Source organism: Ailuropoda melanoleuca, chromosome 11 (assembly GCF_002007445.2).
Source record: "Ailuropoda melanoleuca isolate Jingjing chromosome 11, ASM200744v2, whole genome shotgun sequence".
Lineage (NCBI taxonomy): Eukaryota > Metazoa > Chordata > Mammalia > Carnivora > Ursidae > Ailuropoda > Ailuropoda melanoleuca.
The window spans coordinates 104,649,052-104,660,900 of NC_048228.1; the positions used below are offsets into that span (position 1 = coordinate 104,649,052).

The 11,849-nt window shown below is 54.1% G+C and overlaps 1 long non-coding RNA gene across 1 annotated transcript; it reads right to left on the reverse strand.

Moving 5' to 3' along the window:
• Positions 1-7,649: 7,649 nt before the first annotated feature.
• LOC117804380 lies at positions 7,650-10,858 on the reverse strand. The gene is made up of 3 exons (XR_004628741.1): positions 10,660-10,858; positions 10,281-10,446; positions 7,650-7,720 (listed from the first exon to the last, which is right to left on the reverse strand). It is a non-coding gene; the product is annotated as an uncharacterized LOC117804380 (long non-coding RNA).
• Between the last annotated feature and the right edge of the window lie 991 nt (positions 10,859-11,849).

The window sequence follows — 11,849 nt, forward strand, 5'->3', positions numbered from 1 at the left end:
GCTCATGAGTTAGCTGGCCACAGTGTCGTGGATGCTGGCAGAAGACACGAGACTCTTGGATCAGAAACAAAAAATAGCCTATTACCGACAGCATAATAGCCAGGATGTCATTTTCTCAAATTCCCTGGTTCCCACAGGGTGAAGAAAAGGGGCCAAGAAATTATGGCACAGACAGACGGGTGCATTACAGGAAAGGAACCCCAAGCTTAGGGAACCTGAATCTTTTATTATGCGCTGTAAGCACACCTGCCCAACCTCTGTCCTCAAGGGAGACATTTATCTCCGTCGTACTGGACAGCAAACAAATTGCCCCCTGCTTTGGGAGGCAGACCCTATCTTGATCTTCTGAGGGTTCACTCGACACACATCTTTGAAAAGATAGTGCGTAACAAAGGTAATCAGAGCTCCTGATTATAAGACGTGCAGAAATAGGACAGACCCCTAGAGAATGGAGTCTGAATTAGTGTTCTGTTGCTGGATGACAATATCACTACAAGTTTAGTGGCTTAAACCAACATATATTTATTATCTCATTATCTCAGACTTCTAACATCTGAGAATAGTTTAACTGGGTTCTCTGCTAGGCTGGAGATTTGGCCAGAAAAGAATCTGCTTACAAACCCATGCAGTTATTGGCAGAATTTCTTTCCTTATGGTTGTAGGATGGAGGGTTTCTGATTCTTGTTGGCTGTCGGCTGGATCTGCCCTCAGCTCCTAGACGTCGTTCGCAGGTCCCTGCCCCAACTTCGGCTTCCCCAGAAAGGACGCACACCTCATCAGAGCCAACAGTGGGAGGTGCTTAGCAAGACGGATGTTACGGTCTTATGTTAACTAATCACATACAGCAAAATCAGGTATACATCCCATCAGCTTTGCCATATTCCGTTGGTTAGAAAAGCAGGTCACACTCAGGAGGAGGGGAAGACACACGAGTGGGGATATCGGGAGGTGGGAATCATCAGGCTGTCTTGAGAGCCTACGGCTATAGTCTTCCAACATCCCCTGCTTAAAACCCAATAGCTTTAACGGGATGGATTTTATAGTACAGGAATTGTAACTCAATTAAAAAAATACAATGGCTCCCCGCTACTGAGGATGAAACCCAACCTCCCTCCCCTGCTTTGTCAGGCTTACAGGTATGTCCCCTGCCTGCACGGCTGACCTCACCCCCTCAGGCCCTCTTCCTCCCTCAGTCCAGCCACATGGCTTTCTGTTTCCCAAACACACCAGCATCTCTCCTGCCTCTGGGACTTCGCACATGGTGCTCCTTCTGCCGTAACACTGTTCCCCTCCCTTCCAGAGCTGACTCATTCACCATCTGCAGCAGTTCTGCTCTGGTTTAAGCCACCACTGGCTCCTGCTTGGTGGACTGCAGTCAATTCCTACTTTGTCTCCTTGATCCTCAAACCCAAGACAGCACACAGGTCACCACCCACGGAAGCCCCAGAACACACTGCAGTTATGGCGGCAATGGCACCAATGCTTCCTGGAGGCAGGGCTGCTTCAAGCACTCCTCGTTTCATCCTCGAAAGAACCTGATGACCATGTGCACTGCTGTCATCCCATGTTCCACCAAGGAAACTGAGGCACAGAGGTGAAGTGATTTGCTTGAGGCCACAGGGGTGGTTGGCTTTAAAGGCCGTGCTCCTCTCCCAGGATGCCTCCTCCCCCCAGCTTCCTACAGCCCTGGTCCACCTGCCGTCTGCCCCTGCCTAGACTCATGTTTCCGTGGGCCTGTTTGATGTCTTCCTCCCAAAGCCTGTACTCTGCTCAGAGTGGGACCGTGGCTCTCTCGCCCACCAGGGCCTGGCACACAGTAGGCGCTCCATAATGATGTGAACTTGAATCCACTTTGTTCTCGGAAGATAGTGGTTGGGAAACCATTTTGGGAAACATGTGGACCGTGTATGGGTTTGAGATTAGCCAAAGCTTCTCCTCCCTGGGAAGGGATCAGCTCCTGCCTCATGAAAGGATCCCCAGAATCCTACACTGGGACTCAGCATGTTCTCTTGTCACTCCTCACTGAGGGTGGGTGGTAGGGACACTCCCTGCTGCAGGTAAGAGCCTGGATTTGGCATCTGTCCCTGGCTGTCGTGCCTCCTGCTAATGGCATGAGATCTGTCCCCCGAGAGTCTCCATGGGTTCACCTGTAAGGCGGTGTGCGGTGCCCGTGCCCCGGATCCCGCCCCTGAGCAGGTGTGGACAGGACGCGGCTGCCCACGCCTCCTAGAGCAGCGTCCTGGCCTCACCCCAGTCATTGGATTTGATTCTATGAACCATCCCTTGAAGAGGGCACAGCTGTCCTCACTTTCTCTAAGGAAATGGAGACTCATCATTTTTCAGCTTTACCACTGACAAGCATCACACCCGACAAATGATATCTGCTTGTTCGACAGCTCTGTTTGTGACTATTCCTAGGAGATTGAAATCCCATAGAGAGTTCCTGCAGATTCCAAACTTCAGTCTCCAGAGGACAGGGAGACATCTCGATCATCTGGGGCCTCCTGCACCTGTATGTTGGGGGTGCCAGGCGAGTGGTGATTGGAAGCAAACCACTCCCTCCAGAGGAGAGCTTTTACTGAGGCCTCGCAGAAATTTCTCACAAGGACCCCTTGTTGGGCTTCTGGGTCAGTGAAGTGGACAGGCTGATAGGAAGAACTGGAGGGACTGCCTTCCCTTCCCTGCTAATAACCACTACCTTGCTTTCCCCATCTGCAAAAAAAGGGGCCAAGGTATCTACTTTCGGGTGCACTTGGGGGGATGCAGTGTTTGAAGAGTGAAAGATGCTTTGTCTGTCTGCCCCGGGGAGCCGAGGTGGGACACGAGAGAGGCTGGTCTGATCCCCACCCCACTGTGGACTCCCCCGCGTGGAAACAGAGGGGGTGGTCCAGCATCAGAACTCACAGCATGAAGATGGAGAGGGCCCTTTTACGGGTCTGTGCATGGCAGTCCTGGCAGGGCAGAAGTCATCCTTCGGGGGGGACACCCAGACGTCTCCAAGCCAAAGAACATCAGGAATTTGGGTGGGGATGACTGGTACTCGGGGACAACCATTTCAAAGAATTCCCAGTGCCTCAGCCCAGGGTCCTTTAAGACCTCAATCATGTGTGCAGGGTACTGAGAAGTCACCTAGAGTAGCTGGTGACTCTCATTTTTCCACACGAGGAAACTGAGGCCCAAACAGGGTGAGTGGTGGCCCAGCACCTTTAGTGCTATGCTTGGCACAAAGCCCATCTTCCCTGTGCCCCTAGTCTCCTTAAGTTCATCCTCTTGGATTCCAGACACACGCCCAGCTCCCAGACGTCACTGCAAGAGCGGGGCCTTGTCAACATCACCTGTTTCTCTTGCAACCCTGTCACTGCTCCCGGCACACCACAGGTGCTCGTGGGACAGCAGGTGCAAGCGGGCGGAGTGTGAAGGAGACCTAGCGTTACCTCCCATGCCACCACCTAAGAGCTGTGTGGCCTCAAGGGAGTGAGTTGACCTCTACAGGCTTCAGCTTCCTTGTCTGCAAAATGGGGACCACACCCCCAAGCAACGTGGCTGGATTACAGGAGGCAGTGTCACGACAGGGCTTAGCGAATGAACGGTGCATAGTAGGGGCTCCATTGCCGGCATCCTCCCAGTGCCCGACTTGGAATCTGGTCACGAAACACACCAGCCCCACCGCTGCTTCTCTCCACCCCAGCATCGGGCCTTCGGTGATGACCTCATGGCTCTGTACCTGCCAGCCCAGCTGCAGATCATCACTTTCTTTCCTCTGAAGCGGCAGCTGGGCTGACGACCGCCAGGCCTTCTCACGCTGGGACTTCTGCCTGCAGGGCCTTCCCCACTCTCCAACCAGCGGAGACTCTTCAGTCTCCAGCAGGGCCTCCACTGGGAAACCCGACGTCCACTGGTGGATCTGGTCACTGCCACGGGCGGGTCTGACCACTGCCTCACTCGCTCCCGCCGACCTGCGAATCTGTGTGTCTCTGCGTGTGTCAGCCTGGCCCACGTGTGCTCGACCGCTGTGTCTCCAGGACTCGGCACAGGCGGGGCACGCCCGTGCACCTTGGGCAGACTTTCGCGCCGATCTCAAGGAGACAGAGACTCACCCCGGAGTGGAGGTTTGATGTGTCCCCATGATCAGATCATTTCAGTCAAAGGCAGTGATGCCTCCCTGGCTCCCAGTCAGCCCACTTGGCTCTCCTCTGGTATCTCTCCCCTCCTCAAACCCCACGGAAACCCCCACCCACCCACCACGAGGAGTCAGGCCCTGAACCAGCCGCCGGGCCGCCTAAGAGTAAAGCAGCGTAATTATATCTTAATAATTGTTTTGCAGCATAGGATTTATAATTACTAAATGTGTGGTAACTGCTCCTTAAATGCCCATGCTCTTTAAAAAACCTAATTTATAATTTAAAAAGCTGACACTTCTCCGAGTGCTTTATTTTATCTTGTCGGGAGTAATGGAAGAGTAAGTTATTGAAAACCTTTATTTTTCATTAGCCTTAAATTCAACGACAATTAATGTGCCCAATTTGATTATAAACTGCACAAATTAAACAATAAAGAGCTGTCTAATGAGAAATTAATTATGAGGAAGGGAAGGGGAGCCGGGCTGGATAAAAGCAATAACTTATGGCCCGTGGCAGGATGTGTCAGGTTTTAAAGGAGATGAAGGGCCCTTTCCTCAATGTGTGTCTTTGCTGATAGGACCCATCACAGATCAGTTGATCCAGAAACCATAACAGGCTAGTAATTGAAACTGCCAAAATCAATAGTGCTGACAGCCTTAATTAAATTAAATATGGCTGTGATGGGCTCCCAGCGCCCGGCGGCGGCGGGCCACTTGACCCTCTGGCTGAGCACGCCTGATCGAGTGAGGCCGTGGTGTGATGGATCTGACCCCAGGGGACAGTTGGGGACCGGGCTCCCGCAGAAACGGGCTCCAAGAGGAAGGGGGCCGGCGCCCCGCCCCCTGCTGCCGACTGGGCCTGGTGGGGCCAGGATGCTTTCCTCCTGGAGGGCTGGCAGCTTCTGTGGGAAGTCGGGAGGTCTGTGTCCTGTGGCATCTAATTTGGGGGGTGGGGTGGGCAGAGAAGCCTCTCAAGTTGGAGGAGATGGAAATTAAAGGCGCTGATGAATCCTTCCGCGACAAAATGGGGCTGTTTACCACCCCTTCCGTGAGAGGCACTTCATTGGCTTGTCACGGACATCAAGAGAAACGAGACAGGCCTGAGTTTAAATCCCAGGTCTGCACTTAGGACTCCAGGGACCTTCCACAGGTTCCTTAACCTTGCCAAGCCTCACTCTCCTCTTCTGTGAAATGGGCACATGTGCCCAGAGAGTGGTAAGAGATGGTGCCTAAAACGCACAGCGTCGGATGGGGAGTCAGCCATCCCGTTCTGCAACGAGCACGTGAAAGCCCAGAGAGGTGACATAGTCATTCAGATCACGATGACTCGGAATCAGAACCTTGATCCTGACCCGGCGTCCTTTCTTCATCACTGTGAACAAAGCAGCTATAGGGTTTGGCAAGCGCTTTTCTTCCCCATGCAGAATCCTAACCTATGAGAAAGGCATGAGGTTGTCAGCTCCATTTTACAGATGAGAAAACCGAGGTTCAAGTGGGTTAAGGAACTTACCCAAGGTCATACAGTCAGCGAGTGCTGGAACAAGGACTAGCACCTTGTAAATCCAGGGACAACAGGGCCCAAAGATGGAAACCAAGGATGGATGGAGGAACCCTAAATCCTTGGCTGGGAGGCCCTGGTGACACCCAGCACTACCAAGCTCCTAGAATCTGGAATCTTCCCTCTTACCCCAGAGCCCTGATCAAGGAATTCAAAGCCAATAGCAACTAAGTTTTGTTTTCGTAGTTGCTCTTATCATTCCTTTTTGCAAAAACATCATTGAGTTAATGATAATGAAAAACCCTGGCAAGATCTAGGTCACACACTCCCCTCCTGTCACTACTGCAGATTTGGGATTTAATACGGGTCCTTTGATACCCCACAGCAAGGCCCCGCAGCACAGGGTAGCAGAGAGAACTCTGGATTTTTAATTGAAAGCCTTGGGTGAATTCCTATCCATCAGCTGTGTGACCTTGAGTATGTGACTCAACCTCTCTGTTTCTCTCCTCCGCATCTGCCCATGGGAACAAGAGTGGGTGCTCTGCCTTCCTCTCGGAGCTATTGCATCATGGAAGCCGCAATGCCCAAGGAAGTGCTCCATGAACCAGACCGTCTGGCACCCACGGGATCTCCCGGGTTCATTCTCAGACCGTGATCTTCCACTTGCCTCAGCTGACAGTGGACGGAAGGAAAAAAAATACATGATCGCTTTCTGAGATATTGTTATTTCCTTACCCCAAAAAATCAACGACTACAAAAAAAAAAATCCTGGCCTCACAAACCTTGGTTTTCACCATAGGAAGCTGAACAAATAAATATCTTCACAGTTTGCTCGGCTGTCGGCTGGCTTGAGCTGACTTCTGAAACGACGTGAAATCGGCGGCTCGGGTAACCCAGTGTTTATGTCAGCGCTAACAAACTGTCCCTTCATTACTGGCCTGCCAGAGATCAGAGGCCCAGATTATTGAAGGAGACGCCTTTGAGATGCCCACGCGGTTGCCGTGACAACTCCCAGAGGGCGGGAGGAGGGGGAGGGCCGCCGGCTGGCTGTTGGCGGGACAGGCTCCAGGCTCTCCAGCCCAGAGTGGGGGTGATCCAGCCCAGAGTGGGGGTGATCCTGCCCCCGGGCTGCTTGGCAGGGGGCTCTCTGCACCGTCAGCACCTCGGCAGCCCGGCTCTGGCCATGGAGGCCTTGGTGAAGGTGGAATCTTGGAGAGCCGCTGGGAAGCCAACAGGCCGTGCGGGTCAATGCCACTTTTCTTAAGGCCAATGAAAGAGCAATGGGGGTAAACATCCCCAACAATGACGGCCACTATTTACCCTTCACTGCTGCTCACTGCTGCGGTTCCCCCACGGAGTGGAGAGCTTGGGTTTTGCTTCCGAGCCATCTGTGCTGAATCCCAGTCCAGCTGTGTGACCTTGAGCAAAGTCACTCAACCTCTCTGAGCCTCAGATCTAACAGCTTCTGCCTCTGGGTTTGCTGTGAAGGTCGTGGGCAGCCCTGTCCCAAGGACCGCACAGAGGTCAAGCTTGTGGGCTCTGGGGCCACGCCATCCGGGTCTGGACTCTCCACTACTCTCTAGCTGCGTGATCTTGGGCAAGTCACCTAGCCTCCGGAGACTCCGTTTCCTCGTCGGAACAAAAGAGAATACAGCTTCCAACACAAATGAACTGATATATGTAAAGCACTGATGTAGTCGATAAGTATGTGCTATTATTATTTTTAAAGGTTTATTTATTTGGGAGAGAGACAGAGGGAGCACGAGCAGGGGGAGAGGCAGAGAGACAGGCTCCCCGCTGAGCAGGGGGCCCGATGCAGGACTCGATCCCAAGACCCTGGGATCATGACCTGAGCGGAAGGCAGACGCTTCACTGACTGGGCCACCCAGGCGCCCCTATAACATTTATTACTACTCAGTACCAGAACCATCAGACGAGGAAGGTCCCGACGTCCCCAGTCTACACTCCGAGAGGCACCAGGGCTTCCAGGGCCGGGCTGCCTCCTCTCCTCCGAGGGAGACCGCAGCGTCTCGTTGCTGCAATTGACGTCACAGCACGTCTGCGTGCAAAGCCGGTGCGCATTCCACTGTGAACCACGGTGGCTGCAACAGGGAATAATTTCATCTCACACACACACACACACACACACACACACACACACACACACACACACAGCCATATATCATGAATTGCTGGTGAAATTATGGGTCCACTGGGAAAAAATTGCAACAGGGGGAAAAAACGCTCACTGACTCAGAGCCCTTCCGTTCCTGACTCAGGTAGCGCACCCCTCCCCCCCAACTACAGGCTGCCCGCGCCCTGCAGCTTCTCCGGGGCTCCAGGAGGAAGGGAGGGAATGAAATTTGCTCCCCTGGCCTGGAGCTGTATCAACTCCAGTAAAGAAATGCAGGGAGGCGGTTCACTTGATGAGGTGGGGGGTTCTTAACTGAGCTTGGCTGCAGAATTCATCCGAAAAACTCTCCGCTAACCCATTCATTCATTCATTTATTCATCTGGCCTGGTGTTACTGGGCCTCCTACCCCACGTCCCATGGTGCCAGCACTGGGGATGCAGGTTGATAAAACGTGGTTTCTTCCCTTGAGGAATATGGACCGCCAGGTGTGAAAAGGAGCCTGATCGAAACCCCAATGAGATATCAGCCCCCCACGACCCCCCCAGTCAGGGTGGCCACTATCAAAAAGAAAACAAAGCAAGGAACCCAGTGCTGGTGAGGGCACGAGAGTTGGAACCCTTGTACATTGCGGCTGGAAGAAAAAGCAGCAGCGAAAGAAAACCTAAACACAGAATTGTCACAGGACCTGGCAATTCCACCCAAAGAATTGCAGACATATTTGCACACCCATGTTCACAGCTGCTCACAGCAGCCAAAAGCTGGAAACCACCCCAAATGTTCATCAGCAGATGCACAGATAAGTAACTGTGGTCTATCTATCAGCTCTGAAAAGGAAGGACGTTCTGACACCTGCTCAGCTCTGAAAAGGAAGGACGTTCTGACATCTGCTACCACGTGGATGAACCTGGAGGACGTTATGCTCAGTGACATGAGCCAGTCAGAGAAGGACAAATACCATGTGGTTCCACTTACATGAGCTCCTAGAGCGGTCGGGTTCATGGACGGAAAGGAGATGGAGGGCGACGGGGCTGGAGGAAGGGACACTGGAAGTGAGTGTTTCATGGGGACAGAGAATCAGCTTGGGAAGATGAGAAAGTTCTGGAGCTGGAGGGTGGCGATGGTTGCACCGTGCTGTGAATGTACTTCGTGCCACTGAGCTGGACACTTAACAATGGGTCAGATGGTAAAACTTGTGTTTAATTTTATCACAATAAAAAAAAAGAATCTGGACAAGAAAGAAAAGATGGTGGATGGAAGGGCTAATTCTAAACGTCAGGGCCTAGGCATAGACCAACGCATCAGGCAATCTCAGTCTAGGAAGTGCCTGTGGTGTCCCAAAGCAGGACGGCCAGGGCAGCGAGCGGATGGGAAAGCCACTGCCCCTCAGAAAACACCTCTCACTGCACCGTGCTTCTGCGGCACGTCGCCTGGCATCTTGTTCAAGTGCTGTTTGGATTGGGTAAGGCTAGGCCCTGATTTCTGGCCTGCGTTTCCAACCAGCTCCCAGATGACGCCGAGGTGTCATGTCGCTCCATGGGGGGCACCGTGCATGGTGAGGGTTCAGAGAGGACCACGGCATGCCTGTCTCGCCTCATTCAGAGGGGCCCTGCGGGCGGGAAGGCGGACGGAAGCTTGGGGGGCGGGCAGCTGAACCACTGCTTCTTTGCATAGTCCTCAGGGTTCTCCAGGGCACGGGGGAGAGAGAGGGACTGAGGGAGAGAGAGAGTGGGGAGAGATGTTAAGGAATTGGTTCACGCGGTCGTAAGCACTGGCAAATCAGAAATCTGTAAGGCAGGCCAGCAAGCAGAAAGAGTGGATGTCGCAATCTCGAGGCCAAAATCGGCAGCCTGGAAACTCAGGCAGGGTTTCCATGACGCAGTCTTGAGGAGAATTCCTCCTTCTTTGAGAAACTTCTGTCTTTGCTCTTAAGGCCTTCAGGTGATTGGGTACGGCCCACCCACGTGACAGAGGCTCATCTGCTTTACTCAAAGTCTACGGATTTAAATGTGCATCGCATCTAAAAAAATAACTGTCCAGGCCACATCTAGACTAGTGTTCGATCCAACAAGTGGGCCCCGTACCCTAGCCAAGTTGAGGCATGACATTAACCACCATGCAGCTCGCTGGCCAGCAGCTGAGCTACTCTGGACCACAGCACCCGCCGTCAGTCAGCCGGAGATAACCAAGCTCATAGCACGCGGTGATGGGGAGGCCTCAAATCAGAACGTGCTGAGCACAACGCTTGGCCCACCAGAAGTAAGAAACAAACGTCTGATCCTCCCAGCCTCCTCCCAGGGCACTCTGAGCTCAGGAGCCAGGAGCCAGGTCTCCTGTGTGACCCCAAGCACTTATGCTCCCCTCGGGAGCCCCAGAAGGTGTGGATGGCAAGAGCCAGGCCCAGGCTGACAGAGGCGAGGGCGGCAGCTACATCAGCTTCCGGAGACGGAGCCTCTGTAGGAGGGAGAAACGCAGTCCCGGACACCAGGAGAGAGAGCTGCCTCTGCTGTGGCCGCCTTTCCCCGCCTTACCTGCTGCTGGGGAATGAATCTGTAGGTGCTGGAGAGCTGCAGACGTATCAGTGAGGAGGAGGCCAGAGGCCCCGGAATTCACACAGCCCTGCAGAGAGCAGATCTGAGGTCCCTCTCCGCACGATTCCACAGGGGGCTCCTGCTGCGAGGCACAGCGGCCTGTGTGCTGTGGGAAAGGGATGTGTGTTTATTGATTTTGCAATTTGGGTCCAAGGCTCTCTGCGTGGCCTATCAGGGCCTCCAGATCTGGCCTCCATCTCTGAGCCTTCCCGCCCATGCTGGCCAGCAGCCTCCCCATCTTGGATGACACTGTCAGTCCCGCTGAACTGTTCACAGTTTGAACTGCATCAAATGGTGCCCCCCCCAAATTCACGTTCACCTGGAACCTGCACTGTGGCCTTCTTTGGGAACCAGGTCCTCGCGGGTGTGATTCAGCGGAGGCCATGGTCATGGGCCGTGTCCGAATCCAGCATGGCGGGTGTCCACGTGAGAACAGGAGACACACAGAGGCCCACAGAGACGGCCCTGTGAAGACAGGCAGAGACCAGAGCCACGTCTACAAGCCAAGGGGCGCTGGGAACCATCCAGAGGCTGGAAGAGGTGAGGAGGGACTACTTCCTAGAGTCTTCAGAAAGCGTGATTTTGAGGACTTCGGTCTTGATTTTGGACTTCCGGTCCCCAGAAGAGTGAGAAACAATTTCTGTTGTTTGGAGCCCACACTGCCCCCCACCCCCGGCCCATCTGTGGTTATCACAGCATCGCCAGGAAAACGATACATGGTTCAGCAGCAGCTCGCGGTCACCCTGTCACAAGCAGAGCCCCCCAGACCGCCCGATTCCAGTCCTCAGGAAGGCCTTGCCCTCTGGGGAGCCCCTGTGAGCCCCCGCCCGAGTGCCCTCTTCCCCAGTGCCAACCGCATCCCTTGTCCCAGCCTGGGCCTGCCTGCCGCCCCCAGACGATAGTGCCCTTGGCTCTCAGCACGCAAGAGGGGCCCCGTAGATGAGTGTGGCCCCTTCCCCCGTGACCCAGCGCCTGGAGGGCAGACCTCAGCCCCCCACCTCTCCAGCGCCTGAGCTCGGCTCTGAGGCCGTGACAGTGTTTATTTCCGGCATGGCTGACCTGGAGGTGTAAACACATACCTGGTGGAGACACAGCCTTCCTATCTTGGACTTCAAAACAAACTCATCTCTGTAATTGATAGTCTCTGCACACCACAGGCCCTTAGTAAACCTGGCAGGACCTCTGAAGGGCAGGGAAGGGCGCCCAAGGGCATGGACAAGAGGCTCCTGAATTCTCTGGGCAGATTTCTCTCACCCCCCAACCCCTAGTGAGGAGAACAGCTCTTCCTCCTCCTCCCCCTCCCTCCATCTCTCCTCCTTCTCCCTCTCCCCCTCCTTCCCCTGCCTCCTCCTTCTCACCCTCCATCCTTCTCTTTCCCCTCCCTCTCCTCCTCTCCCTTTTTCCTCCTGTCCCCTGCTCCTCTCCTCCCTCCTGCCTCCTTACTTCTTCTCCTCCCGGTCCTCCTCCCCTCCCTCACTCTCCTTCCTTTTCTTCTCCCCCTCCTCTCAC